A 26,039-nucleotide genomic window follows, 5' to 3' on the forward strand; every position below is an offset into this window, starting at 1 on the left:
AGTTACGTTTAAAAATTACCCCTTTTTTATTGTCATAGAAGACTTGCATTTAAATCCCAGTAAAATGCCAATCTGTTGAGGATACAGGCTTCAGGTTTATTTACCTTCATAATAAGCCCATAGGTATTCTAAATAAACTTTCAGTTAAAAACACTGAACATGTATTTTTGTCTGATAAGCCATTTTTAGATAATTATAACTACATAGTTACTACGTAGTATGACTGTAATTTAACAACATTAGACCTTGTTCTAGTTACCTCTCTCTACTTGCTGCTTTGAGCACACAAAACATCTAAATTTAAATGTTAGATTTTCCGGTGTTTCTCTGTTTTAAAGAGCTAGAGAAAAAGTAGACAAGAAATTTTTATTTAACATATCTGGATCTTTTTACACATAGATTGGTGAGTTAAAGCTTATTTTTAAGTCACATGTTAGTTCAAAACAAAGGGGGAAAAATGATATTATTGTCAAATTTAAATCTTGTGCAAGTCCTGCTAGTCTTTCTGGCTTGTTATTAAATAAGTAGGTAGGAGTTTGCATTTCTGCAGTGTCTTTCATCCCAGAGAACTTTAAAAAAATGGATTAATACACACAACAAGCCCTTGAATTTAGCAGCTGCTACGGAGATCTTTGATAGCAGAATGTGAGTGCAGTTAAAATAGAAGGATTAACTCTTGCACCAAATAGAGCATCCCTTTACAAACTGAATGCACAAAGATCCTAAGTCATAAAGTATAATTAAAAATGCTGAAAGTCATAAGGTTAAAGGACTAAATTTACTGAGTATCCTTTGATGTGACAGCCCAGGTTCTATATATTTAATCCTGGATTGTATCCAGTGTCAACGTGTGCTTATATGGAACAGTATATCTTATAACTGAGCTAAAACTCTTGGTGTCTAAAATACAAATCAACAATATATAATTTTGGGAAAAAAGGTAGTAAGACCAAGAAGGGATGTTTGACAAAAGAAAAAACTGGAACATAGGAACAAACAGATTTAGCAAAAGCAATGAAAATATCAGCATTTTCCTGAAGTGATCGTGCTGAAGGTCCAATGACCTCTCAAGCAGCTATTATGAACTTTGTGTGTGCATATGCATGGTCCAGACTCACCTAAATGCAGATCTGGAATGAAATTTTCCATTATGAATCTTGCCTGGTTTCCCCATATGTGAAAATAGGCAGATCCTAACTGTGTACAGTTCTGTCTAGGAGGCTCCTGGGACACTTTAGAGCATAAATAATACTTTTATCTGAAAACGATCCAAGTTCAGACAGCTGTGTGTAAAGGCTCTCAGCCTATTCTTAAGAGAGGAATAAAAGTAAGAGTAGTTTCTTGTGATTTCTTAGTGATACTTTTAGTAAATTCCAGGTCACAGCAATAAGAGATGGTATATATTTTAGAAATTACGGGCTGGGGCACATAAATAAGAAAACTGTTCAGAATGAAACAGTAAACAACTTTATTACAGCTATGAATCTCACTCAGTGATAGTTGATCATTGGCCACAGAAGTTGTTTTTAAGAGACAGAGTGCTGGACACAAGATAGGAATGATCCTCGGCTATTTTCAAGAAATCCATGGCTGTTTGATTTCCATGTGAACAACTCATTAAAGATGAATTGCAAGACTGTAGCTTTTACGATACCTCAAGACTGAAAAATTCAGAGCCTTTGATGTCTACAGCACAGTTCTACTGGGACTAACAATGGCAGAAAATTGAAATTGTGGTATAGAATTAGACAAGGTATTATGCCTTAGCTTTACCGCAGTATAGCTTTTCCTGTAACTCCTGCAGAGGATGCTGTCTATTTATTTTCTGCTGTTACACTTGCCCAACAGAGCAGAAACATGTAGCTTAGCACTGCAGGACAATCCAAAATGTGCAAGTCTTCATTTTTTGAGCTTTGGGAATGAGTCCATATATTTTGATTTTCAAAGAAAAATTGTGCCAATACTTCTATAACAATAAGCACTTTAGCTGAAACTCTACTAGTCCCTTTACTTTACCTTCTAAATCTGGTAGGGGTGTTGCAGACATGTGGAAGGCCCATTTCCCACATTGCCTGGCTAGCACATCTGTAAAGTTCTCTGGAAATAGCACCTTTGAATGTATTTTAGTATTTCTTGTTCTCTCTGCAGAGGCTGCCAGCCAGTCTACAAATAATGCCAGCTGAGTATGCTACATTTTTGATAGTTTTTGCTTGTCCCCACAAACAAAAGTAATTGTGCATTTGTTTGTTTATATTTTGCTCTGTCAAGCTTGTAACAAGCCATACCATTGTAATGGAGTGAAGATATCACCTTCAGTTTTCACCTGCAAGAAGTTGCTGTCTTAGATAAATGAGGCTTTCTGTTCCTTCTGTTTTGACTTAGATGGTCTTCGGCTGGAAGGTTGCAATACAAGAGGAAACCACAGAACCCTTGTTTTCAGCTGAAAAGAAAACATTTCCATGAATAGATGAGACTCATACCCTCAACGTCACTGTTTTGGCAAAGAATGTTTTGAAAGAAATATGCAAGAAACTATGCTTATTCTTAAAGAAATTACAGGAAATGTATAACTTTATTATATTTCTTAAACACTGACATTTAAAAAACATAATCTTTTAAAAAAAGAGACTTTAGGAATATCTTGGACTGGAAGAGAACTTAACCATAGTTTGGAAGAAACAAAATCAAAGAGATTTGAACCTCTAAAGTAGAAAGACACGAAAGAAGGCAAAACTAAAAATAGCTCTGGCAGCAGCCCGTGTGTGGATTTTTTGGGACATAGGGCCTTCTGAACACACCTTTTGGAAGGCAGCTGAAGCTTCTGTCAATTTCCAACATTTGTCCTTTAGCTCAGAGATACTACAGACCAGTAAAGTATTTCCTTCAAGAGAGTTGCTGAGCCAAGTTGTCCTCTTTGTCTGGTGCTGAAAATGTTCTATCTAGTCTGTACTGCCTGGTTTGGTATTACATTTTTGACTTCTAAACTAAATTTTTCAGTCTGCAGTCTGATCACTTTAGCAGAGCTTATTTTGTGAAACTGGCATTTTTATGCTTCTTTTGGGCAGCAGAATTTTTCACTTCCTAGGCTCTGAACTGACCTCAAAGCTTCCTTTAAGTGTTCCTGGAAGTGAAAGCATGAGGATCAATTTATGATTTTTTGACCAATATTAAATAATCAACTTTATAGAAAATATTTCAAGTAAGTGAGAATATTTCTCTCTGACAAACTATACGAAAAAGTATTTATATCTTTTTCCTAACCTTCGTATATTTGACAGTTGGTCACATGGTCACCTAAGGACAGGGACTAGCCATTTGTGAATTCTTTTCTATGTCTGTGCGCTTGTGTGCACGCAAAAACGTGTATTTTTGTCTTTATATCTGTATAAGTAATGGAAACATATTTACCATCTCTCCTTATAGTAAATCTCAAAGTGCATTACAAAGTTTAGGTCCTCTCCTCTTCTGCTGAATCTGAAGCCTCACTTAGACTTTTAACAATGTCTATAGAAGTGGAATAAGACAGAGCAGTTAGTTGTGAGAGCACAAGATTAATTACACTTAGAACAGTCACGTAACATATTTTATATAGCACATGAATGCATGTGCACTTTGCATCTTGCTGCAGTGCAAAACATTGGCCTCATCTGTGAAGCAGACATGTCCTTGGAAGTTTTTGGAGATTCTTCTTTCATTTGGCACAACATTACTTATGATCTGTGGTTCATCTACATTTACTTCATAGATTCTGCTTTTTAGTTCCTTCAGAGATCATTCCTGATGCTTCTGTCAGATACTGAGATCAATTCTGTGCGTGCTGGGGAAGCAAGGTATTGGAACTGCAATCTGCTGTTGTACCTGAAAGGATAATTTTATTTCAACTGAAGAGCTTGTCAGTGCCAGTGAAGAACAGGTATGTGAAATAATATCACTTGCACCTATATCTACTCTTTAGTAGTTAGAATATAATTTAAACTGAAAGCAATGTCAAAATTATCAGAAGCTTTTCTCCATCAGAGAGAAATGAGAGACTCATTCCCTACAGATAGCTTTCTCAGTTTTGTTGGCTTTGTACAGGTGTGCATGAAAGAGGTATTCTTTAACCTTTTCCAAGTTGCATCTTGAAGCCTGATTTATAAATAGGGTAATTTTTCTCCATGTAAATTCACTTGTGCAAAGGCAGTGCATCCACAAAATCAGTGGAATTATCATTGCTAGAAATGCCTCTCTACTATGTCTACCTGAAACAGAGAAAAGTCAGTTCCAAATTTTCCTTAAGATAAAGCTTAATGCTACCCGAGTTGCTTGTGTATATCTTCACTGAGTGCAAATAAGCTTTACTAGATAATTTTGGTCAAAATGCAAGAGAAATTCATTTATACTAGTTGTAACAGTTTTTTTGAAGTGACTGGCTGATAAGAATGAAGCTTTTTATTCTAACTAAAAGTATTAAAGAAATATTTTATATGTATAACATTTAAAAATTAAGATTCTTGACACTAGACAGTTTAGTTATGTCTACCAAGGTTCAGTCATAGCAGGTAAATAGATTTATCTGTGTGCATCTGTGCAAACTCAAGTACACAAACAGTTCTCATAACACTCCTTTCTGATAAGCCATGCACCACTGTCTCAAGACCATATCTTGACAACAATAGCTAGGCATTCAGCCTTTGTTCTTCCTCCAAGTTTATTGCATGCTTATTATTGGCCAGACCTGGCTCCCTAGGTGATTCTGCTCTTCCTAGGTGAGTGTCTAAGTAAAAATCTATCTTCGCTGTGACACTTGAGCTATGTAGTAAAAAACACTCACTGGGAACTTGTAACTTTTCCTAATGCATCCTTGGAAATTTAGCATTGTTGTAAAACTATCTGAGGAGTCGTGGTAATGGAAATGTTAACAGAAACCAGACAGCAGTGTTTAGAGAGCTATTATGAACTTTAGCTTCTGTTCACACAGTTCTCAGAAAAAACAAAACTTTCAGTTGCTGAAACTGCAGTCTGAAGGGGGTGAATATTTACCAGATTCTTTGTTGCCAGCCAAAGAATCCACATAAAGCATATTCCATCATATGTTTACATAGCAAATCACATCCACATACAAATGCTTTCATCAGTTGAACTCCACTGGAGACGCTCAGCTGAAAAGGCTTCTACTAAAGCATATTGGAGTCAGTGGAAATTTTCACATGGGCTGCAGCAGGCTTTCTTTCAGTCAAGGTTCTAACTCCACCTTTAGCAGTTCAGTTTAAGAAGTAACTCCTTAAGTCATAAGCTCACAGCACACTGATAAGTGCCAGACCCAGCCTCATGACATGATTATTCATTATTATGCTGCAGTAAAATAGTGGTGAATATTGCACATTTTCTGTAGATAAAATCTTACAAAATTTGCATTCCCTGTGTAATAAGCCTATGGATACCTAAACTACTTCATAGAGATGAAAATTCCTCTTTATATGCACTAATTCTCCTGCTTAGAAAGGATGGCTTGAGTTGGCTTCAAAGGACATACAGATTAGTAACCAGACAATTTCTTTTATAAAGATTTTTTTTTCAAGTCTACTGTACAAGGGAAAACAACATAAATGGTTAGTGTTGGGTATGTCCTGCAGTTCAGCTCCTATGTCTCCTCTATAATTTTGTTGAGTCTGGTATGGTATGGCAATTTGAACAAGGAAATTGCTTCATCCCATAGTGAAAAGCAGCCTCTGTACTGTCCTGTGATGTGTATTTCTTGCATTTCTCTTTAGGGAACTTGAAAGTTCAGGGAGCTTTCCAGTTTGAGCCATGAATATTTTGCTACATGAATGTGACAAAACCCAAGTTTCAAATAGTGTGTGCATTATTACTAGGTGGGATTGCTGAGGACTGACATTGTAAGTCAACAAATAGTAGAAACATAGAATGGTTTGGGATGGAAGAGACATTTAAAGATAATCTAGTTCCACCCCACTTTCCATGGCCAGGGACATTTTCCACTAGCCCATGCTGCTCAAAGCCCCATCCAACCTGGCCTTAAACACTTCCAGGGACAGGGCATCCACAGCTTCTCAGGGCAACCTGTTTGAATGTATGTAATACATATCCTTCTCTCTTATGACTGAATGGGTAAACACAGATTGCTTGAACATGAAGATCAATGCATCTATGGCAGTTCAGACAAGGAAAAGTAAACAGAAAGTGTTGAGAGCTGTTGGCTGACCCAGACAGCTAGTGGTGTTACTGGGCTACCATCTATTCTCTGATCCTGTTATTCAGTCTTTCTCACTGTGTCTGGAAATTCACATCTTCATGACCTGTCAGGGCAATGCATAAAGATATATAAGCTCATATCCAATGGATCAGGGAGGACTGAGGAGGCCAAAGAAAAATGCTTTTCTTTTCTGAACTATTTGTGAGAATTTAAAAGATTTCTTTTATCTTTAAAGATTAGCAAAAATCCATTGTAGGAACTTCTAAGAATAAAAGATTTGATGTTTTTTTGCAGCTGGCTCAAATCAAACTATGTGTTTCATTTAAACAGCTTATATTTTGAATATATGAGTAATTAAAATTCAGACAAAGTATGACATAGTCACAGAGTGTTTCAGTATATAAAGTTGTAAATTCTTCTAGGTATAAAAGACAGACATAGAACATGACTTCAGAAAAACAGTCTGCTAACGGGCTTCTTGGAGCTGAACTTTGCTCACAGCATGCTCTAGGGAACATGATGACACACAGTGACCTTAGTCACAGAGAAACATAGAATACATTTTCTCAAAACAAGAAATAGTGGTAGCTCTGCTGTCAGTTTCTATAAATCTGGGAACAGAAGCTGTGAACCAACCTTCTGTCAAAATAATCTCCTAATAATCCACCAAGTGCATGTTTTTTGTTATTCTATTTTAAATATTCTCTTAACTTTTTATGAAAATGGGCACTGAACTTGTACTTTCTGTAGGCCTCCATTTTCTGTTCCATATAATTTTTCTTCAAAGCATGAACACTAAATTATAAAACTAAACTTTTACCTCACAGCATAGGTGAAATTAAGGGTAGAATTGCATGCAAAAGCTGGGATCAAACTCCCCTGAAACTGAAATCCTAAATTAAAAACAGATCAAGTTTTATAAGATGGCTTTCTTTTTTGTTAAATTTAGTTTGTTTGAATATCTGCTGCTTTTTATTTCAGTATTTTGATTTTAAGTCAGGTTGGGTGCTGGATTTAAAAACTCTTAGTCCACATCTGAGTTTTGTCACTGACCTACCACAGGGTGGAATGTCAGTTCAGATATTTCAATCAGGTTCAGAGTTGTCTTAAAAACCTCTAATTCATGTCTTTTGCACTCAGAGAGCAGTTTAGATAGAAGATCGCTTCCTAAAAAAGTTGTTGGGGAAACAAAACACATTGTATAACAGGATTAGGATCACTTTGAAAGTTTGAGCTGCTAGTGGTTACTTAAAAATAACCTTGTGGACTTGTTGAAAATTCCAGTTGTATTTTTAACAGTAGGTGTTGCTGTAGGAAAAGAGAACAAAGCACGCAAAGCAAACTGAATCCACAGGAATGGCACATTAGTGAAGAAAAAGGGCAGCCAGACTGCTATGCTTAGAACTACTTAAAAAAACTCTATTGGCATTTTTTGTGATTTAAAATTTGACATTATCACCTTTTCTCAGTCAGTTCTGATGAATTGCTTGTTAAAACCAGTTAGATAGTTGAGCATTTTGAGTATTTTGTCTGATTATAAAATTACCACTCAAAATTAAACCTTCCTCCTCTCACTGAAATTTATACTAATATTCTGTCTGCATGAAAACTGAATCATAGACATATATACACTTCTAAATACCACTGGCTGGCTAGTATTTCAACCTGAAGATGTGGACAGATCAGAACAAAAGGTAGGAAATATATTAAGTAAATATGGTGCACAGCTTACTCTTATGTCTAGATAGCAGATACTACTGGCAAAACTCAGAAAGTCACTGTAGGTACCCATTTGGCATGTTGGGATAGCAAATTGATATGGCTGGGTGATGCTATCACTTTCCAATATGCTGATGTAAGTCAGTTGGGTTGCAGTGGCTCCAGACCCTGATCAGAGAGAACTCTGTGTGCACAGTGTACACACTTAAAAAGCCCTGTTTGCCCTGGTCTAAAGTACTTGAGGTACTGAAATTAACACTGCAGTGCCAGAGCAGCAGCAGACCATAGGAGAAAAATAAGCACATTTGTTAAATTTTTGATCTATGGATTTTGATAGAGGGTTTGCTAGGAGACTGTGTTGGGACTGTGTTTGGCTTAACAAGGAGGGGAAAAGTCACAGCCATACTTATGCCAAGTGTTACCTGATGTGAGAGCATGCTCTGCTCCAGCCAGTGGGAAGACAGGCCTTCTTTTAACCTGGGCTTTTTATTTCAAGTTTTTCCCTCCCTCATTTATATTACAGTTCAGAACTTCAGAATAAAAAACTGTTGCCTTCTGATGTTCAGCAGGTTTGGGTGAAGGATATGTTTTGTAAAACAGGTTTGTGGAGGAGCACTGTGTGAGTGAGCACAAGCCGACAACTTGCTTAGAGCCCAGGGGCTAGGCTTTCCTTGTACAATGTGCTCAGCCTATATTGTAATTAGTATTCCCGCTATCTGCTTATGGGGAAGAAAAGAGGGATTCTTCACTTCTCACTCTGGGGTGGCATATAGAAGTCAAGATCTGAGATGTTATTTCTTACCAATAACATTGTGATACTATCAGCATTGAGAGCTCTTGGTTTGATGGCAAAAATAATTCACTGAAATAGGAAAGCTTTATAGAAAAAGCAATGACTGGAAGTGAACCAAGATGCCTTATAAGGATATAGTTGTAAACACCAGAGCCTCAACCTGCTCCCGGATCTGACTACTAGATCCAGCTGACTGCCAGACTGGAGCAATGACTCAGTAAAGTTAGAGATTCCAAGGATTTCATCAAGTTAATAAAAATCAAGGAATATAGCAGAAAGATGCCTTCTTTGATATATCTAATTGGAGATTTAAGCAGTGATGTCTGCTGAGGTATAGTCAGAGATGAAGAAGTGTAAATTGCAGCATATTGAGAAGTCATTTGAAAGTCTCTTTTTATGGCATGAGAGATTTACTGTGCTGAGAAGTTACTGATGTTAGGTCATTTTGTACCAATACTGACAGAGGCAAAAAGGTTTGAGCTATGCTTTAAACTGTGCAAAGTTTATATATGTGATATTCATGGTCCAAAATAAGTGAGTCAATGAATCCGTTCATTGTATGGGAATACTTTCTGGTCTCTCTAACCCATACTATTCAAATTTAGAGAAGTGAGAGGGTTTAATGGTTTAATTACTAGTTCCTTTCTTCATGGTTTTGGTGCTATTAAGGTATGAGCTATTGTCCTTGGAAGAAATTACAAAAAATATTTTTAAAAAAGTGTTATTTATTGGAAAGTTAAAGAGAGCCAAGTCCCCACCCAGGGAGCAAACTGTAACAGCACTGGCAGATTAACAATGAAAGATCTCATCAGTTAAATTTGTAATAATATTGATAGCTGAAAGGATCAACAAGTGTTGAATACCAACAAATATTTTGCCCAAAGGTGAAAGAGATGATGAGGGTTTGTGAATGGGATTGAATTGTTATCCTAACATTCCTTGGGTCTGTTCTTTCACGGGTACCTTGGCATGGGCATGGTAGAGGGAATGAGATCTTTTCTCCTTTCTGTCTTTAGAGTATGCAGCCCTTACCTACCTCGTGCTCCTCACAGCACCACAGACTGCCACTTGTTCTGCACATGCAGCAGCATCCTTCTGTCGTGCACTCTGCTGAGGGGAGGAGCAGCTCTAACCGAGGTGCAGGGCAAAGATGCCTCTTGCTTCTCAGAGTTTTTGTTCAGGCAACACTAGGAGACATGATGAAGTAGAAACATAGAAAAGAGTAGAAGCTAGCATCACAGGTCAATTGTTAGCATTATCACCTCAAAGATTTAATTTTGCATACCTTTAGATATTACTTCTGCATTATCTGAGGTTATACTCTACAACACCAGCAAACATAAAAAACATGTAGATAGAATAAGAGGGAATCTTTGAGTTAAAACATGTAAAAATTGTTCCAAATGAAGGAATAGGATTTTGTTTTCTCTTTACTGAATACACACAGTCCTCATAAAATTCTAAATTTTGGCTAAGTGTAAAAGAATGGAGGTTAACATAAAGTCTGATGGAGCTGACTGATAATGACTGCAAGCCTATATTAAAGATTCTTGTTCCAGTTCTTTTCTCCTGGTATATTTTAAATTTTGCATACAGAAACCAATGTTTTGTACTTATTAACAGCTCTGTTACATGTCAGCCTTTGCTTGCAGCTTGGTTTTTTCAACAATGCAGTTGGCTCTATTGATAGGGTCAAACTTCGGGACATTCTCAAGCTCAGCTGAATCATTTATATCACATCTGCCTTGGAGTAAAATTAGGAATTACTACTAGATGCTTCAGTATGAGGTGCCTTCACCATCACTGGTTCTCCTAAGCCAGGTTCTTCTGCAATAAATTTGGAACACAGCCACAACATTTGATCACAGGCAATTTACCACAACAGTCATGGAATCCCTTGCTCCTAGCTCTTGATTTCCGGGCTTTGTGTATTTTTGGTTTGCTGTAGCTCTGGAAACAGACCATGCCTGGAAGGGAACATAAGACAGAAACAACTATCAGAAAGACTCAGTTTTGAATAATGTAGATAAATTAGAGTACATTCCCATGCTATGCTTGATTTTAGAAGCAGAATGTGGGCACCAGTGCTGTGGGTTGCAAGATATATTTGAAAAGATTGCTCAAGGTTTTTACTGCACTGTCTTTTTTTTTTTACTTTACTGTCTACTCTGATCTTTAGAGTAAATCCTGTAGTTAGTTTTCATGTAAAATCACACACAAGTATACACAAATCATATTTTGCTGACTGTCTTGAAAGATAGAACTTCCTCTGAGGAACAGAGAATTGGACTTGATGATCCTTATACCCTTCCAACTTGAGATATTCTATGATTCTATGATTATAATCTTCTGGAGTCCAAAGGAGCTGTGTTTGAAAACAATTTTTTTTGGGAGTCCTTATTGCTGGTGCTGTCTACATGGTGTTAAAGAAAACCTTGTCCCTTTCCAAAACTAGCAGTGGAAGTCAAAATGGAAGTGAGAGATGAGGAAGAGTAAAAAGATGTGCCGAGATTGCCACAACAGACAAAAGGCAAAGCAGAGAATGTCTTTCTTTTTCCAAGACTGTATACTGTTGACTCACAAATTCTCAAATTCTTCAAGCAGTAGTAGAACATACAAAGAAGTAAAATTAATGAGAGATTGAAAGATTAGCTTTGCAACAATGCTCAGGCCCCATTATGAAAAGTACCATATAAGAACTTAAAGAGCCTAAATCTTTTCCCCTCACTGATAATAACAATTCATAAATTTAAAAGAACTGATTTTTGTTACTTACTTGACCCTCTTCTCAGTAAGAAAATTCACAAGTATTTAAACTTCTTCCATATAAGGAGTAGATTCCTTTGAAATTAAATGATATAAAAATATGAAAACAGTCTGAAGTTGAATCATACTTATTTTTTTTAATATAGGTTTATTCAGCAAATTGGCTACCAGTTGCAGGCAATGGTTTCCATACTACGATTTGTGGTGTATTCAAAACAGATGGAAGCATCTCAAAGCCTGCTTTGTCCAAAGCCAAGAACATTTTTCGGCAAGAAGTCTGAACTTGTTGCCACATAAACAAAATGAGTGATTTAACTTAGTGTCTACATATTTTGGATTGGCCAAAACTGCTGTAAAAAAGTAAAGCCAGAGAGCAGACTCTACAAAAATAGGAAAAGACAGAGCAAGAAAGAGAGATACACACACATATGCGTGCACCACACACAAACACACCCATTCTGGCAGCTGTTAGAGCCGAAGTGTTTGTGTTGTGAGATTCTAAACAAGTAACAGGGTGTTTTAGTCCATCTGGAAAATTTCTTACACTTTTTATTCCCTGAGTTTAGGCACCCATCTAAATATTGAAGAAAGCATATTTTTATGCTTTCTATTGGCTATCCCTAAAATAAAAATTAAGCCTTACATTTTCTTCGGGTTTGTTTATGATATAGATCTTCAGTAAGATCCTGTCCAAGAAGCCAAATGTGTCTCAAAACTGTGAAATGTAGAAAGGTAAAGAGATTAGATAATAGCCTTGACAGCTGTATATGTGTATACTTGTGTGGAAGGGGTCAAAGATTTCATTTTTGGACTAAGACTCAGGCTGAGCTGTTTGGCCCTGACCAAGATGATTCTGTTGTAGAGACTATCATTGCATATTTCCAAATTTGCAGTTTCTGTAGACATTGAAGTTCTGTCTTGGAAGTGCTCATGGAAGTAAACGGAGTATGAGAGTAGACACAGAAAGCTGTGCATAAGTCTGCCTCTGTCCTTGATATCTTTTGGTTTTGCTGAGCTATATGGGTAAAACTCTCCGATTTTGTTCCTTTTTCTAGGGTAGTGTGTCTAGTTAAAGTGTACATCAGACTGTTTACTTAAATATTTTCTAACCTTGCTTAGTTGTTCCTCCAGTTGTTCCTACAGCAGAAGTGATGGCGGTGACATGAAATGAGAAATTATTATGAAAAATGTAAGACATGGCATGGGATACAAACAGATGCATTTTGTGAGATTTCAAAGCCTATAGGTGAACAATGCAAGATTCAAGAACAGACGGGCCAGGAAAGAGAGTTCCAAGTCTCATTGACAAAATTGTAATAAATTTCTGATTAAAAAAATCTAGGACAGTTCAGGAGTGCTGTTGTTTGGTTGTACTATATTCTTAACGACAGAATTATTTTTTACTATATATCTCACAATTTGAGAACTATGGGGCACACAATGAAGTTGCTGGTACATTTGTGAACAAGCAAAAATGTTTTCTTCAGAGAATGAAGAAATAGATTAAGTAGCCTATAAATAATTTGGAAGCAGAACTATACTAGATCCAGAAAAAAGGAAAGACTTACTAATTTCTGATAGCAGATATTAAACTGCAAAAATTCTAGTCAGGTCAGCAAAGGTAGAGCCTAATTTGGGCGTCTTAGTCAGACATGAAACAGCATTTGTCTGCAGTGAGAACATGGTGGAAGATTATTTATAACTGGTTCAATCATGGTGAACTTGATTCAATAGCCAAGACTACCTATTAAAGAGAAAGCTCAATGCTTGGTTTTGTTAAGAAATAGGGCCATTAGTGGCACCATGAGTGGTAATTGAATTTATATTTTTGACAAGATTTTAGGGAATTTTGGCAAATGGTATCCAGAACAGTGTCTGACAGGATCTGTCTGACCTCTGCAAGAGGCCTCTGTAAGAGACAGCAGCTACAGAGGCACTGTGAAAGAGGTCCAGGACTTCCTGCCACACATTAAGCTGGTGATGGACACATGCCGAAGCAGCATTTTGATTCTGTATTGCAGTCAGATGCAGTTGCACATCCCATTATCCACAGCCTTGGATTTCCTTCAGAATTAAGTCTAGATATGCAACAGAGAAAAGCTTCACTTTAGTATGGACAGGTACCTGATTTGGACAGATGGGGAAGTGATAAGCTGAGATGCATGGCAGAGTGCCATTGCTCTGCATTTTAGATAGCCTATGAGAGGCAGAAATTGGAAGAAATAAAGCAGCTATCTGGGCAATGAAATCTTCCAACTAAGAAAACCTCTGTCTGAGAAAAAACTGAATGGAGCATGTATCTGGTACAACACCAATTATATATTTAAATATTTTTTGTCACAGTTATCAACACTTCTTTGCAGGACCATTTTTGATGGTTATACACAGCAAATTCTGAGCCTAGCTACCTTCATGGTTTTCTTCTATGAATGAGAGGCATTTTCTGAGTGGAATGAGGGTGTTGAGATGTAGTCATGACTGTCCCGCAAGTCTTTCACTATTTCATACTTGTTGGCCAAGTGGATCAGGAAAACACTGCAGAGGACAAATTCAGACTGTAAGGTATAGTTTGAATCAGTGATTTTTTTTTACTTCATATGACTCCTTCTTTTATCTGCTAGCATTTTATTAGCAAAAAGAGGCCATTTCTTTTTTTTTTGTGTAGCTCTATTAAAGTCAGTGAGCTCAGAAATACGGATTTGTGTGACTGTGCACTTTTTGGAAATGTCCCAGATGATTAGAAAGCAACCCTTGAATGTCATGGAATGAAAAGAAGCTATCAAAATTCCTGGGATTTTCATTTGATTTGCCAAAAAACATTCATCAAACATGCATTTGTAGAAAGCATTGTGTCTTTCTCAGTAACCTGTTTTCTTCTAGAATATAACATAATGAAACATATGCCAGTAGATTATCAAGCATAATGGCAATTTCCATGTGATTTAATGACTGAGGAGGTGGTAACACTTCATGTCCATAACAAAAAGTTGAGGAAGCACCACAGGAGACCTAAACTCATATTAAAAAACTAATGTGCAGGGTTTTTTTACTTTAATTCTGGATCAGTCACAATAAAATATATAATGTATCTTTAAAAGGATGGTAATTTCATTTTATTGAGATCCATTATTTTATTAAATACATTAGCTCAAAACTTTAGTAAAATTTGCAGTTCATTTAATGGATATGAAGGTAATAAATTCTTCAGAATACACCAAACCTTTGAAGGATTACGCCAGCACTTTCTACAAAGAGCAGATGGGAAGGAATAGGGGTATATAACTTTTCTCCTCATCCTTCTATTTTTGATGTTCAAAATATACTTTTAAAGTAGCTGCATATGAAGCCTGCATATGAAGACTTGTGATTTTAAGCTGCATTCCATTTATATTAGGTGGTCTGTTTGTAGATTCCTGACATATCTAATTTTAAAAGTACTTTACTAATACTATATTTAAAATCAAAACGAAAAACAGGAGCCTTTTAAGGATTCTTTTACTTTGTGCTCCTTGTTGGATTTTTGTGGTTAGAGAACCACATTTTTGTTTCAAATCCAACAGCTCTGTTATGAGAGCAAAACCTAATGATGGGGGAAAATCTTGCCGAGAGATGATTCCTAGTGTATATCAAATGGAAGAACTATTGCTTATAGTGAAAAATGGCTTGACTGATGCTGGGCTTTAGCTTTATATGCTAAATAAAATTGAGAATTTGCAATCCAGAAGAAGCTAAGCTGTATTAACAGTAAGAATTTCAACACTGCATCATCAGAGAAGTACTTAATTTCAAAGGGTTTAACTCTGTGTAGGTGGTCTGTGCTCACAAATTTTTTGTTTAATTTGATGTAGATCTCAAAGATGTGTCAGAGATCCCTGAAGAGCAGTAAAGCTGGAGTCTAAGATTTCAGTCATAGTGAAAGGTGGAGACAGTCAGTCAAGCTGATCAGTTTGTGGTTTTCCTTACATTTGTGCCATTCCATCTCTGGGATTAAAAATATAGGCCCTTCATAATAGTAATGATTTTTAAAGTAACCACCTACTGGTCATTAAAAACTGTGATTCCCAACAAGAACTGGCCCAATGCTTCTCAGCCATGTAGAAAAACAGGAATTTTACCGTCTCAGGGGAAGGTCCTGCCACAGGAAGTGTAGGGACAGATGTCCAGGAAGTCTGTTACAGGGAAAGACCTTGGAGAGTAGGGATTGATGGTCCCACTGCCATGGGAAGGACGGTCAGACAGCTGCTCTTTGTGGGGACCACTCCACACCACAGAATGAGCTTATGCCAAACCCACACTGTTTTGGAAGCTGCCAGACTGGTTTTCCACACCTTAGGTGTGGGTAAAGGAAGCAACCAGGCCAAGGTTACTGATAAGAACCCCAAGTTTGCCGTCTTAGAAAACCTTCTGCTGTTCCTGAGCTTACAGTAAGTCTCTATTGATCTGATACAGTCAATTATCAAGCGGATGAAATCTGAATTATTTAATTGCTTCTCAGCTCTTCACTTTCTGATTACACAATACTTCCTGTAGGAAGCTTACTTTCCTATCAGATTCTCCTTGAACATACTTATGTGTCAGAACTTTACCTGCTCTCAGAAATGACTACATTTCTTAAGGCCAAAAATTATCAATGAGCAGATTACTCTCTGATAGATGACATATATTTTTATATTTGCTCCTGCAGATACAGGATTTCATCTGGATGGACTGAATTTTTACCGACATCAAAAATCCCCCTGTGAAAAATTGAAACATTATGGATGCCCACTGAATACATTATAATAACACACATTTTTACAAAGTTTACTTTTGCCTTTGTATTCTGTATGTATTATTTGAAGAGAATCTGTAGTTGATTACGCAGTTGACATCCAAGAATTTCTGCTTCTTATTTTAAACCTGAAATGCTGTCTGTCTCAGTGGTCTGGATAAGTAATTTTTAAATTTTTCTGCACCTTTTTCTGGTTTCATAATATGTCAATCACTCACAGGACTGTGGCTAGGATTTGCCAATGTCAGTAAAAGGTTTTAAAAACAAAGTCAAATATAAGGTCACAGAGTGTACCTGCTAGAGATTGGTTTTGTATTCAGTGAACAGCAACTCTTCAGAGACAGAAAGACCCTACCAGTTGAAATGGTAGCATTGTAGTGTTGCCGACAGTCTTAGGCAATGGAAAATTCTTGAAGAAGGATTTCTCCTCATCTTGTCTAAGCTTTATGTTGAGCACTTGGACCTCCAGGCCAGAAGGTACATGTTGCACAGGGAGAGGCCAGTTCTGAGAAGGGTTATAAGAAGACCTGCTAACACCAGACAGCCTGGAAGAGTAACTTTGTGTTAGAGAATGGAGTATTCTGGTTTGAACAGCCATAACTCTCTGTGTTGAAAACTAGGAGTAAGATATGAGATATACAGAACTCTTCTTTCTTCATGAATTCCTTCCTCCTGTGTGCTCATTTTTCAGATCACGTTTTCAGAACTGCAAATTGCTTGGAGAGAGAGAAGTCACAGAAGTCACAGAAGTCACAGAATATCCTGAGTTGGAAGGGACCCAGAGGGATCACTGAGTCCAACTCTTAAGCAAATAGTGCATATGCAGATCATATGCCCTACCCAGCTGACAAGTTTATTGTTCAAATGTACACTGAAATATGTGCTTCTCAAACGCTGATAAATATGTCCTTTCCTGAAAGTGTATCTACAGTACTTTATCAAACACATATTTAAAACACAGTGATTGCAAAATTTTACTTTTAATTAACTGAGATTTCCAGGTGAATAAAGAGAGCTCAGTTGAGTCTTAAAGATGTCCAGGTTCCGTAACAGCAATAAGTGCCTACTGAAAAATACCATCTTGATTTTTTTTAATCTGGTCTAGGAGGTTAATTCTGAAAAATTCCTGTTTTATTTTTAGACCTTTAGCATGAAAAAGCTAGATGACTTAACTGTGATATTTCAACTCAGCCCAAGCTTGAGAACTCTTGATTTTCTTTCCATCTCATATGTTGCCTCCACTAAAGAAATTATGAAAGGAAGTAGCATCAGATGATCTATACATATTCTTTGAATGCTAGTGGCTCTTACTGGCAATTGTAAGACAATATGTGGCAAGCACCAAATAACTTACGAAATAAAGCTTCCCAGCAGGTAAATTGAATCTATTTTATTGGGCAGAGAAGCATGCCATGCAAACTCACTATGAACTGCAGATTTTCATAACTAAGACACTTGTCTTTCAACATATTAGAGGTAAGCCTGGCTGGCTATACTATCTGTTGGCCTCGGTGGTCCGTAGTATAATTTTGTAGACACAAAGCTTTCACGGTCTCTGAAAAAGGGTCCTTTTTGTTTACCAAGTTTCTAAACACCAGGGCTCAGAAGAGAACCCCGGAATGAAAGGAGGCACCCTATGTTCTAGGAGATATGATATCATTTGGAAGTCATTTGCTCAGGGCAGAAATAAGAGGGAGAAAACGTCTGTTGACTGTTGGGAGGCTTGCCAAGCAAAACAGGAGTTGCGGTTGATAGGACATGCTAACAAAACCAAGGAAAGTAATAATTGTGTATAGAAGCATACAAGATACATACTACACATAGTTTTCAAAAGATGACCTTCAAACTAACACAGCCGGAATTTTTCTGAAGGATGGTTATCTATCCTTACTTTGCATGAAGGAAGTAAATGGAAACAAAATCAGTTTTTCTAAAATATTTTATGCAGAAAAGAAAACTCACTTTGTCAGCTGTTTCTCAGCCTTCCAGATGGTTTGAAAGACATATTTGCACTGGAACTAAGGGAGAAAAACCTGTAAGACAGAAAAAAATGTACACTTGTATTTCAGATACTACATAATCGTAGAGTAGTCAGATTTGGAAGGGACCTCTGAAGATGATCAAGTCCAATACCCCTGCCGAAGCAGGGTCACCTAGAGCAGGTGACACAGGAACGTGTCCAGGTGGGTTTTGTATTCCTCCAGACAGGGAAACTCCACAACCTCCCTGAGCAGCCTGTTTCAGTGCTCTGCCACCCTCAGTATGAAGAAGGCTAGTTTTAATATTTGGGTTCATCTTTTGGTCAAGGAAGGCTGGGTGACCCATTCCTTCCCCCTGTTCCTCCACTCTCTTATGGGCAATACACAGAAGATACATGTGGCTACAATTACTCTTAGCTGATAGTTAAATGGAATTAATTTAAAATAAAGACAGTGCCTAATGTCCAAAAGGTTAAAGAAAAAGGAATGTTGGTGAAACATATAGTGGAACAATATAGAACTTGTTTCTCAATTTTATTCTCTTTTTTTCCTTTTTTCCCTAGAATATTACTGAGAGTATTCTAATGATTCTTTTCTCTTAAAAAAATTCTCAGGTCACAGTATATTGAGGTGGGGAAAAATAATTAACATGAAATGTAAGTATTAAAATTAATTAAACAAATTGGATGAACTTCCCCTGTGCTGGGTAATATAACAATGGCACCTCATACCTAGGATATGGGTGGCTGCTCATCTCTTTAGTCATGTCTGTCTGGACATCTCGTCAGTAGAAAACTCTTTCTTGCTTTATTTCAACATTCCACCTGTGGTCTCTGATGGTCTCCGGAAATGGTGAATGCTGGGTCTCCAAAAGTTGGGGTGAGTGTCCCATAACTTTCCATGGAATCCTAAAAAAAAGATAGTGAACAAAAGGAAATTAAATATCATTTCCCCTGAGCTTTGATACTGTTAAGATTTATTATTATTTATAAATCATCAAGATCTGAGAAGTACAGCTTTAGTTCCTTGACAGTATTGCTTAATTCCTGTATTTTCTAGAGCTCTCTAGTATTGGTAATGATGAAGTCTGTATATGAATAAAACTTCCTAACTAACTGGAAAGACTTGACAAGTTAAGTCTTCCTACTTTGACTTCAGAGGTCTTCTGAAGGTCTTCACTTCTTTATATAGAAGATATAAACATGCTTTTAATGGATCCACTGCTACTTAATGTCTTGTGAAAGCTGCGGCCAAATAGAAAGTTTAGGCAAAGTCCACATTTTCTAAAACCCCAGAGACTGTGATTATTTTAATTTCAGAATTACTCTTCCATCCTGGTAAGGGGGTATGTAGATCTCCTGCATATCAGGGTCCATGGAGTACCTAATTATATCCTCAGCTTTACTCAAGGCGATTGCCAAAAGCAGGTGTTATGAAAGAATATTGTCCAAAGAAATACATGGACAGGCTGGGAACTGCCTCAAAGAGGCTTTAAGTGTGAGATCAAAGGGACAATGTGGGGATTCAGGCCAGTAAGCATTACAGGGATGAAGGTGGATCTAATTTTCCCTCTTGCAGAAGAGAAGTGAGCATCCTGAAAACAAGGAGCCAAGAACAAATGAATCCCAGGTTGGACAGAGACCTAAGACTGATTATATGATTCTCTGTATTTTGAATAATGACTGTGAACTCTTTTTTACCCCTGAGAAAGGTGGGAACTTGAATCACCCCAAGTACTTTGAGCAGCCTCTCTTTTCCATTCAGTAGCAATTAGAAGGGTTTTTTCGTTGAGGAAAAACCTCATCACTTAAATTGCATGTCTCTTTAAACATATATGATTTTATATAACTGCTAAGTTTTACTATTGTTATTTTCATTTCTTCAGGATGAAACTCTTACCAAATGGTTTGCTTGCAAAACTTGTCATTAAGCATAGCAGAATAAATAGCTATGGATAAGTGACCTTTGTGGTCTTTTGGGTTTGCAGATCCTCTAGAACTTTATTTCATAATTATTTGAACTGATGAAATATGCCAAGCCTTTCCCCCCCAATTTAATTTTCTTGCTCTGCCAGTGTATTTGTAACTGGGTGGAATCATGTGTTATTTAAATAATGATTCCTGTCTGAAAGTAATTTCTGCCCTGTTAGTGGAAGAACTGTTCACACAAAAACAAAACCTGTGGCAGCTTAGGATTTCTATTTGAAATCCTGAATGGAATAAAATGACTGGAAATAAGGCCTCAAAATATTGTGTGTTGTAATTCCTTATTCTGTTCTAAACATAGAACTCTGAGTTATTATAGGGTTCAAGTTCTGGCACAAATAGTTTTCTCCTTCCTTTTAATAATTGCCTGTGTTAAACAGACATGGTGACAACAAACTTTGATCCTTACAGTGGTATTCATAAATCTCCAAGCTGCATCCAGTCAAACAGTTTCAGGACTGGAGAAAATAATTTGGTGCTTGCTACATATATATCGATCTATTATAAGAATACAAAAATATGAATGCATTTTGTGTTGTTTCTTGTGAAGGACATTTGGAGTGCTGAACCCTGGAAGATTAACCTTGTGGTTGCCTTCTTATCAACAGTACATTAGAAAAGCACCAGTACTTTCTCAATAATGAGAACAGAATATATCAAATAGCATGCAATCCCTAGTGACAACATGCTTTATATAAATATTTGCAGTAAACTATTTCTTCATAATAGATCATATATTATATACATATATAAATATAAACATGTATATATCAGAATGCTGGAAAAACTCATGTTTATATAGACTTCTCTAATTTTCCCTGGGACTTTTTTTTCTTCCTTCCCATCCAGATTTAGAACTATCTCTGAAGTATTATCAAGGTAATAAAGGAAATGGCTAAAATTCCACTAAAGTAAGGTAAATATTGTTTTTAAACATTGGATTAGAGTAAATCTAATCAAGCCTGCACAGTTAGGGATTCCGCGCTCTCCACAGCACTACCTCAATTCCCAGAAAGAATGATTGTAAGCTAAAATATAATATTCTGCCAGGAAATCACTAGTTCCGAGTTATTAGATTCCAGCCCTGGTTGAGACTGAGGCAAGGAGACAGCACAGGAAGCACTCAGAGTTCTTTGTAAGTGTGGCTCAACATTTTTTAAATAGTGTACTTTCAAAAGTAATAGAGATGATGGACTACAGCAACTGAACTGCAGGTGCAAAGAGACCCTCCTGTAAACTGTGATTATTTCTTCTTTTCCTATTGAAAGTGTGAGCACAAGTACTCAATTTTGTTCTCTAAAGTTTGAAATTGAATTATTTATATTTCTTGAAGTTTGAAGTAACCATATCTATTTTTGCATGAATCCCTGTGTGTGGGATACATAATGTTATATTCTCTTTGAGGAGAGCCCACAAAATTTCAATCTTCACTAAACAACTTCAGCCTAAATCAGAAACATGGAGCAAAAAGCCTCTAAGGTTACTGAAGGTGCTCTTTGATGCCATATTCTTGATGCTAAGGAGATTTACAATAAGAGAACCATATAATCTACATGCGTGAAGTAGATAATTCAAACCTGAAAGCAAGTAGTCTATAGTGTATCAGTTATGATTTATTTTCTTTTAAATCAAGGGAATACTGGTATTTTTCTTTTAATTAAGGAACATCTTTTAGAGAAAGCATCTGTTTAGTGAAGGCCAAGAAAAGCATTCTGTAATGTTTCTCTTTTTTCACATGGGACCTGCAGTTCAGGTATTTCCTGTTCTTACTTTTATTCAGTTGTGATTCCCAGAAGATGACATCTACCCCATTTATTTTTCAGCATAAATCCTTATTGATTATTCTTAGGACAATTGTGCCACTTACACTGGACTCTTCTCACAGATCAAATTCTGTACTGGTCAGGCTTAACTAGAATATGACATACTACTGAAAGGCTGTTTACATGGGATTATAATAATTTTGTTTCTGTCAAGTTAGAAGTGGGAAGCTATTGTAAAGCCCCATAACATATTACCTATTGTAGAAAACATTGCATTGCTAGTTTTAGTAGGGGTAAAGGACTGCAGCCACTATGAAGAAATAATCAAGTTCCTTTCTATACTATGACTACATAGGAAAGAAAAACAAGTCTTTTTTCTCCCTGTCTGTAACAGTCAAGTTATTGATGGAACCACAGTCTGTTGTTTAGGTAACTCCAGGTAATGCTGTCAGGGAACAAGTAGGGTCCTCTTAGTGCTCACTCCTTCTTTTTTTAATAACTATCCCTGAAACTGCTCTAATGATAATTACATTTACACAAATCAGAAGAATCTTAAATAGTATTTAGTCTGGCAAGCATCCTGCATTTCAGGCTTCCCAAGAGATTTGCTATCCTTGATGACAACCTCCAGGCAAGTCTGTGACACTGTTTAGCAGATTGGTATTTTAAAAAGGGTCATTCAGAGGTTTGGACTAAATTTGCAATTCAGTCCTTCTGGTAGACTGAAATGTAAGTAAAGATACTTGGAGTGTAAAGAACAAGTGTGTGAATTGACACAGTAAATTCAGGAGGAAAATATTTTCAAAACCAAATGAACCAGAACGACATGTTCATGTAATTTCCTTTCCTTTTTGTCATCAGTATTTAGTTCATGGGGTCCAAAGACATTTCACATCACAATAACCATCAATAGGGAAAATGGTAAAATAGTGACACAGATATAGTTGAAACAGAATGTATTTCTGACTAGTGTCTACATTTTTTCACTGGAATCTTCATCAGAAGTTTTAGATTTAGTAAAGGTAAACACTTCGCAGAAATTCTAATTTCTGTGAACGCTAATTTAAAAAAAAACCACTGGGAAAAAACAAATGTATAATTTTCTTGTTGATCTACTGAGCTTTTAATAAGAACAGCTGGATAAACTTTTTTCTCAAGTTAGTATTATGCTATTAGAGGTATGAGATGCATCTCCAACATAATCTTCATTAAATAATCATGTTGTTTTCCTCAGTAATAAAATTCATGTTAAAATATTTGGGCTTGCCAGTCAAAGTAACAGAAAATAAAATAAGGAGCCTACAGAAAAACACAGGACTGTTTCATTTTTCTTGGATCTTGTGGAAGGATATTACTTTTAAAATTGCAGCTCTGCTACCTCATCTGTCAGGTTAATTTCACCAATGTTTTCCATTTCCTTCTGTTGAAAACCATTAAAATGATGGTGTTTAATATGAAGCCTCATTTTGGTACACTGTTTACTTAAGACAACTGATGCAATAAAAGAATTTTGTTCTCTTTTTCAAAAGTTCCAGGATTTTCACTACCCAGATATAGCCTTCCTAAAGTGTCCTCTTAGTTGATTTTGGTTAATGTCATAAATATTCTTTAGGTTCATAAATGTCATAGTCTCATAAATATTCTTGTTCTTAAAACTGGATTGAAGGTTGTAGGCTGTTTATTTTCATTCTATACTCATTTAGCACAGGATAATATCCACCGACTATCTCCACCTCACTGAACTGAACAGAGTTATAAACAAAAATGTACTTATCATAAGCATTCTGCTTGTCTGGTCCCTTTATCAAGATTAAGAAAGCAAGAAAACATCAAAACAACAGACTGCCCGAACTCGAGTCCTGCCAGTTGCCCCGGATGACTTGCCGGACCAAGGGCAGAGAGAAAGCCAGCGTCTCTCTGGCAGTCAGGGACGTGCAGGAGCTGCACTGCCAGCCCGGGTTTGGTTTGGCCCGGTTAAGGCGAAATGTGGTATCTTGTATTCCCTTGGGCTGCTTTCTGGTGCGCAAGAAGCAGAAGACCTGACTGCTTGAATATTGTTATCACTTGAATTTCATGTTTTGAGGCTGGTGCACTCACCTGCAAGGTAAGAGAGCAGAGACAGCAGTGCCGCTGCCTGGCAGGGCCGCGCTCGCTGCCCGCGCCCGCTGCAGCTCCGGGGCTGAGGGGCCGCCCAGGCGGTACCGCCGAGCGGGCGGAAGGATGTCCGTGCGCATCGATGCGCCCATGCATTTTTTTAGCACTTCAGTGGCATTCTCACCCCTTATTTACAACAGCTTTACCCTTTAATTTGAAGAGAAAAATATGTATTTTTTTCCGGTAGGTCCTGGTAGTCTTTGTTGGCCAACTCCCGACTCCCCCGAAGGCCCACCTCTTGGCTGGCCCGTGCCGTGCCTTCCCACCCGTGTGCCGGGTCTCGCTGCCCCCGGGCCCTGCGTGGAGCCGCAACTCCGGACCCGCCTCCGCGGGCACGGGCGGGGGGCGCTGCCGCGGCGGGACAGCAGAGGGCGCCCGCGCACCGCCCGCCGCGAGGCGTGAGGGGCCGCGCCGAGCGCCCGCGGCCCGCGGGAGTCCCGCAGCCTCCGCATCCTCGGAATCCCCGCTGCGCCCTCAGCCCCTGGAATCCCCGCTGCCCCACAGAGCCCGTCCCGGGTGCGGGAGCAGCGCCGGCCGAGGGTCCGTTCGGCCAGCGGGTTCCGCTTGCCCGGCGGCCTCAGTTTGCGTTGAGACATTCCGTCTGTGAAACCCCCCGGGGGTGGCTCTCAGCGCAGGTAACACGCAGAGGGCTGTGCAGGGCAACCTGAGCACCTTTCCTCTGGCTGCCCGGCCAAGTATCAAATGGGAAACACCTGAGGGGAAAACACCTTTTCAGGTCCTCACTCCTGACATAGTAGTTTTGAAATATTTCAAGTGTAAATTTTAAAAAGTAGGAAGAGAAAAAATGTCCTGTCTATGCACAGGAGGATCCAGGCGGAGAGATGGTTGTGCATTGATACATTAACTTGAGAGTATACCTAGACCTTTAAAAGTGGTACCCATATCAGCCTGTGTATGAAGAACATATCTACTGGTGTCGAGAGGTTTTCCTGTGTATTTACTAGTGCTAAAATACTTCTTTATTTAGAGGTTTGCTAGTTTATAGTGTAGAACAAATCACAATATGGCACCTTCAGGATCTTGGATCTGAAGTAAAAGAATCTCAAGGGCAGTAGCAAATATTCTGTCAAATGCAAGAACTTGACTTTCTGATACCATACTTTTCTTTTTAAATACAATTTTTTTCTAGCAATGGGCTAGATAACACAGCTGTGGGAGACTTTGGAGAAAAAAGCCATGGTTTTTAAGCTTTAAAAACATTTGTTTGCTTCTGGGCAGGGTTAGTTCTGACTGGGAATAATGTCTTCCGTTTTGGAATAGAGATATGAGAGGTTTGTTATTGAGACATTAGAGAGAGAGGGAGATCTTGTGGTCTGAAACAACTTCCAGGGCTCTAATTCCACATCCTCTGCAATATTTACAAGGCAAATAATTTATATGTAATCTGACTTTACTCAGTGGAGCTCCTCCTGATCTATACACTGCAGTAGAAATCATAAACAGATATTCCACATCTGTTTCTGGTTTTGCACATGGAAAAAAAAAAGGAACCAAAACCTAACATCTAAGCCTCAGTCCATACATTTTAATATTCTAAATGAGGTATCTCTCTGCTAGGACTGACTTGCCTGCTGTGGAGTGGATATGGGTTAATTAATTAACATCCTTTGCAGACACTTTTTAAAGTGCACAGCACAAGAAGTACAGAGCTATCAGTTACTTAAAAGCACCTCCAGTTAGCAGGGCTTTTCTGACTTTCCTTAGTTTTAAAACCCATGTGTTTTCTGTGGTTCTGTCTCAGATGCAGTAAAGCTGCAGCACTGGAATTGAGACATACCATAGCAGGGTTTGTGGCCTTTTCCAATGACTAGGTTGTATCAGGGTTATAGTTCTAGATGTTAGTATATAGAATAAATGATAGGTCCTGAAGTAAAGCCCTATAAACCCTGAGC

General features: G+C 37.7%; 1 long non-coding RNA gene across 2 annotated transcripts; it reads right to left on the bottom strand.

Moving 5' to 3' along the window:
- Positions 1–757: 757 nt before the first annotated feature.
- LOC125326901 lies at positions 758–24,408 on the bottom strand. 2 transcript variants are annotated; one of them, XR_007204064.1, is made up of 7 exons: positions 24,070–24,408; positions 18,956–19,132; positions 18,208–18,278; positions 10,586–10,675; positions 9,745–9,895; positions 3,409–3,504; positions 758–2,440 (listed from the first exon to the last, which is right to left on the bottom strand). It is a non-coding gene; the product is annotated as an uncharacterized LOC125326901 (long non-coding RNA). The 2 variants fall into 2 exon arrangements; XR_007204063.1 differs by having other exon boundaries at positions 9,745–10,675.
- Positions 24,409–26,039: the final 1,631 nt, after the last annotated feature.

The sequence above is a fragment of the Corvus hawaiiensis genome, chromosome 6 (genome assembly GCF_020740725.1).
Source record: "Corvus hawaiiensis isolate bCorHaw1 chromosome 6, bCorHaw1.pri.cur, whole genome shotgun sequence".
Lineage (NCBI taxonomy): Eukaryota > Metazoa > Chordata > Aves > Passeriformes > Corvidae > Corvus > Corvus hawaiiensis.